Source organism: Helicoverpa armigera, chromosome 17 (assembly GCF_030705265.1).
Source record: "Helicoverpa armigera isolate CAAS_96S chromosome 17, ASM3070526v1, whole genome shotgun sequence".
In the NCBI taxonomy this organism is placed as follows: domain Eukaryota; kingdom Metazoa; phylum Arthropoda; class Insecta; order Lepidoptera; family Noctuidae; genus Helicoverpa; species Helicoverpa armigera.
Window position 1 is genome coordinate 6,235,520 of NC_087136.1, and position 5,954 is coordinate 6,241,473.

The following is a 5,954-nucleotide window of genomic DNA, read 5'->3' on the forward strand; positions in this document are numbered from 1 at the left end:
GGGTCCTTCGAAAAATGCTTGCAAAAATTGCCAATCGATTCCTTATTAATGAAAAGGAAACCATTATTCTTCGCCCAAAAAAGGTATTATTAACTTATTAAAATATTCAAGTATTCGAAATGCTATTGAAGCGTAAATCTCGCAGTCGATCGTAAAAACTGTTCCCTAGAGTAAAGAAAGTAACTCTGTTTCATTGGATCCGAGTCGTACCATTGTCCTCATACGCACTCTGAGAAAAAGACCAATTTCTGAGATTTCCGAAGGGCTTAGCTTCATTTCCTTTTATATCTCCCCAGATACTAAATTCGTTCAGCCAATAATAAAAAATCGTCGGGGACACTTGGAATGGACTCGACGTAAAATTTACCCTCAATCCTAAGGACAGATTGGACATTATAACGCGCTTATGTCCTTCGTGTAGGACGTACAGCCTACTTGATTGGCTTTATTTTGATTACTTGGAAAATAAAGCGATCAAAATAACTGAACGTATTTAGCTCGATTAATTAGATTACAAGTTCGTTGAATTGTAATGAAGTGCCTCACGTAAGTAATGTTCGGGGGATTTCTAGGTAGGTATTTTTGTTAGATAGGAAAATATAATGAGAGAGAACTTAATTACAGTGTTGTTGAACAAATGAAAGAACAACATGAATGTTTTGAACTGCTCATTTTGCCGTGAACATTGTTAGCCAATTAAGGGTAACGAGAGGATAATTTTGTATGCGAGAGGATTGCAAGCAGCCACAATCTATTTATTATTGTAATCTCTAAATAGATTTGCGTTACTGTCGAACGAGTATGTATTGCTGTTGTTATGTGTTTGTTAACTATTATTCTATGCCTCATTAGATATAAGCACGACTGACCATTCAGTTCCATTGATAAAAAGGTGAGTGAATTGATTCTGGTTTGAAAGTAAACTTATAGTTTTGAAGTAAATAACCAGCCTAGAATTAAAAACACCGACGGGGTTTTTTCTAGCTTCTAAGTAATTAAGACTCAAAATAACTGACTGAATCAGAGTTCCTGTGTTATGCACGTATATTCAGCGTTGCATACTCTTACGGAAAGTAAAGTGAAACAATGCAACAATTACACAGGCGTGACATAATACACGCCACGTAATGTAATGTAATTGTTTTCTTTAATTAAAACCTGCTTGTATGTTACGTTGTTTTGAAAAGATGTTATGTAGGTAAACTTGTGGCAAGGATAGACTTTTCAATAGCAAGCACAAGAACAGAATGAGAAAAAACAATTGGATTTTTGAAAAGCTATTTTTATTTAACGCTTCAATTAAAAAACCCTGAAGTAGGTATTACAATAAATGAATATCAGCAATCAACGATCTCTTAAAACAATTTCTAGTGATCCTATCGCACCATCTAAATAATCTGAATTGGTACAAGTTGTAAGCCACCCAGTTTAGCGCCTACATCTATTTATGGGATGATAACAAAACTGTCATACCCACGTCAATGTCTCTAACTTAGGTTGTTAAGACAAAACGGCAGGTAACAGTCGACTGAACAAGCAACAAACATTTTTATAGTGCTAACGACTGGTGGCATCGTAAAAAACTAAAGCTCCAATAAAGTAAAGAAAATCCAATAATAATAAACAGGGGCAGCTCTCCAAACACGTTACAAAAGTCGGCCAAGTAGGGTGTGCATGTATTCGAAACAGAATTGAACTTATTGAAGCAATAAGGATTGCGTCTTGTGAATCGTGACAGCGGTGTCCGGGACAGACGCGGTCGGAACTTCCCGGACAAAGTTCGAGTCAGGCTCCACATATTTCACGGCCACATTACAAAACTTTTATAGAGCTTTGGAGTTTCGACTTATAAAAGATTTAAAGGTTTATCTCTTGGGCGCAATAAGTAGCTACAAGTCTTGGATTTCCATTATTTTAATGTACATTATTATGATCGGATCGGAACTTTATTCAAATTTTTTATTTTCTTTAGGTTCTTATTTGGTTCTGTGTGACATAGCCCAGTATAAGTCACTAAATGAATGTTAAGGTGAAAGTCAGGTCAGAACGACATTTTTTAAAATTCCTTTGATGATTTTGTATGTTAATTTATAAGTTCTTTGTCGTATTCAAAGTAGCGTCTCTAATTAGCCCCTTGCGCCCCTCGCGGGTCGTTGCACCGGCATGTGAGGGTGCCTTACAAAGTCTTTAAGTATGTCTGCCGAAACATAGCCTTCATACTATTCTACATCTAACACCTCCATGTAACTTCAATGACAAACATTTTGCTATTTTCTATTTGGGATTTATTTATGTGTTCGTTATCGAGTTATTATTTTCATATTGTATCATTTGAAATAATTTTCAGGTGCATAAAAGAATGGGTCCCAAATTACTAAAATAGATACTTGGAAAGCGAAATCAAAATTCTGTTTACTAGCCCCTTTTACCTAAATAAAGTCTGCGATTGATCTAGTAAAATAGCACGAACTAACAATGTTGAAAAAAGTTCACATACATTTTAATTTTCTATCTTAAAATCTTTGAACAACCCTCAGGGAGTTACTAACGAACAAGTTAACTCATTTCATACATTTTACATACAATGTAATCAAACTTTTAAAACACTGAGTGTACACAGTTATTAAATTACGTCTTGAAGCAGACGCAGTCCAAAATGATCGTTGAGACGAAGTTTATATAGCACGAGGCAGACGTTGAGGCTTTTAGCAGGTAAAGTTTTAACTGCACAGCGTTTACTCAAAATGCAAATTACAGGCTCCATGTATGCGAGGTGGAGTTAGACAGCCCACAGGATGTGATACACGGGACCCCAATATTAAACCGCACGATCGCGTCATAAATTTCAACCTGCCGTGTGTATACGTAGTAATTTTCACGTACGTTGATGTTTACACGTTTTTAAGTGTTCAGCTGTTTTTGTATGACTTATCAACTCTAGCTGTTTGTTAGTTGAGCGTCCGGAAACATACGGGGACCTCTCGCATTGGGAGTGTATTGTACAATACAGCCACAGCGGTAGCAAGTCAGTTGCTTCTACATTACATTTGAATTCAGAAACGTTCCAACTATCCAGGCGCACGTTACTAATCAGTAATCAGTAAAGACATTTCCTAAAAACTATCAGGGACTGCTTATAACAAGTATAACATTCAAAACTCAGTTTTCAGCTTCAAATAAAATGTTAGGTAATTATTTTTTTAATGAATAGGTCAATTCTGATTAACGTCACCTCAATTCATTCATTAAGCTGTCCTTATAAAGTAAACCTTTCAATTGTATTTTTATAACTGTAAATTATTTTTGTGAGTTCCCAACTTAAGTGCGGAGTCTTAACAACGACAAGTTGTGGTATTGTTAAAGTTTAATGCACTTTGGCACTTCACACAAAGGAGTTGGGTGCTTTAGTTTACTGTAGTCTTACTACCAATTGCTCATTTTATTTGCGGCACTGGAAGTACCACTAGACTAGTTTATTCACAAGAATCTATTGTGTTTCTACGTTATTCGGTACCAGCTTGTCAACATGAAAATTGGGTTCACTATTCGCGAACATCAAGTGCGGATGGAAAAATTGAAAGTGCGAGATCGGAATCTTTGGACGTAACAATATGTTTTGTAGCTTAGTAATTATAAAATTAATCTCTAAGTTCACTGACTGATAAGCAGGAAACCTTTCAGAAAAAAGTTTCTTTTATACATTAATTTCTCGTAACTAAGAATTATGTTAAGCGTACATAATTAAGTGATTAAAGTAGGTATTTACTGGAAAAACAACTTCTTTTTTGCTGAAAAAAATATGTAGTCTACTACAATAAGCTGGAATTTTCCTAAATAAAAACAAAAACAAGTGACTAATAAACCAGGACTAATAGCTGTTCTGGGTGTTACAACAAAAGAGTTTGTTAGACTTTTTCTTGCCTCGAGTAAGTCTTATTACGCCTAACAAGGGTAAAGTTGCAAACTATAAGTTTCGTCAGAGATGAGGAGGCACAGAATTTCTACAGTTTGTCAACAGAGCGCTTAGAAATCCTTAGTTTTGTGTCCCTAGTCCTCACAAAGTTAGACGTAATTTTAAAGTGGCATTTGTAACGTACTGTCGTTTTATTATACGCTTGAGACACTTTAGTATTCTCTCGTATATAATTAAGATAAACTACAGTAATTATATTTTACTTATTCTACGATAGTATCAATGTACTGCGCATAAATATGTTTCGATACAATTTTAAATGCCACTTTGGACACACTTATATTTAAAGAATTAATAGTGGCGTGAGAATTTTTAAAAATTGTTTTTACTTTTAAGTATATTTGGTTACGTCAGATGAAATAAACTAGCTTTGAATTTCTGAATAGAAACAGCACAAGCTATTTTATATATTTTGTCATGTCGAAGTTCATTTTCTAAAACAATCACTGAAACTCTCAAATATACGAGGTTTGCGTTAAATGTGGTTCCCTTTCTAGAAACATCTACTCTAAACATCGGTCTCACTATTGCTTTTCTTCAAACAATTTTGGTGAATTTCGTTCTTTACAGCAAACTGCGGTTACTGCGAAATCCTCTAAAGTCTCTTTCAGTTGGCTAAACGTCTTTGTGTCAATAAGTTTTCAGTTGTATGTTTACATCACTACTTTATCTAGTAAAACTATTTATATTATCCTTCAGTAAACAGGGAGAGCGAAACATAGTCAAACAAATCTTTCTCAAAGTTTGAAACGGTATTAATTATTTCGTAGATACAAAAAAAATTTAAAAGCTGTCTTACAAATTCATAAACTATTATATTATTTGTATTTCCATTTCACATAATAATCTAAAAAAAACGATAGTTCAATTATATTAAAACGTAATCATATTTAATAGTGATAAGATATCCATCGCTTATTTCATTTTAATATTGAGAGTGAATAAATATCGTTTCTATTAGGTAAGTGCTACCGATAGTGCGTTTTCGATAACGTTTTAACATCGCATATTTCATCCTAATGCAAATCATGCTTTAGTCAGACATAATGTAGATAAATGTTAATCTGAAAACTACGATGTATGCATGGATGCATTTGTTAACGTTCAAATTATATGATGCAAAATGGCGATAATAGTTAAATTATGTCAATTCCTAAGGTACACAATATTTTTGTTGATATATTTTCTGCCATGTTGAAATAGGATATTTCAACCTAGGTATGCTTTGTGATTAAAAAGTCTCGTCAAAGGATTTCATGGAATTATTTTAAAAGTACGGCACTTTTTACAGTAGCAAATGGACAATGTTTTCGACTCGCTGCTATCGAAGCATGGGATTATGTTTTGTTAGCTTAGTAGGTATAATGTTTGTGATAGGAATTAGGTCACAACTGAGAGTAATACTTGAGACGACATTATTGTTTTGTAGTGTAACTACATCTTCCAAGTATAAGTTTTGACAAGATATCATAATAATAAAACATCACCGATTTATCACCATAACCACTTGTAGTTCTAAGTTCAAATCTATATTCGAAATTCAAATCATATTCAGGGGCACTACGATAACATTTACTTGATGGGTTTCATAAAGTAAATAAAGCCAGGGTTTTGCGCCTGACGTTTTCAGGCTCAAGAGATCTTTGTCAGTCTTGTTATTATTAGTGGAGCACGGGCCGTCACGTTATCCGAACCTTGTACGAATATGCTTGTTTCGTCCCCAGTTGGGTCCGGTGACACCGCAAAACCACCACAGCGTCTTAATTTTCGTGACACTGAGCTACGGCGCGTGTCACCTCGGAGTGAGCTAGGTCTTACGCTGGATATACCGTAGATATCTAGCCGCTCTTCAATGTATACTGAAAATATTATTTTGGAATTTTCGGTTCAATTTTTAGTATTTAATATTCTGTTATAGTGATCCAAATACTGAGTTCCATGCTAGATTAATCAAACATATTCAAAAGCCATCTATAGCGTT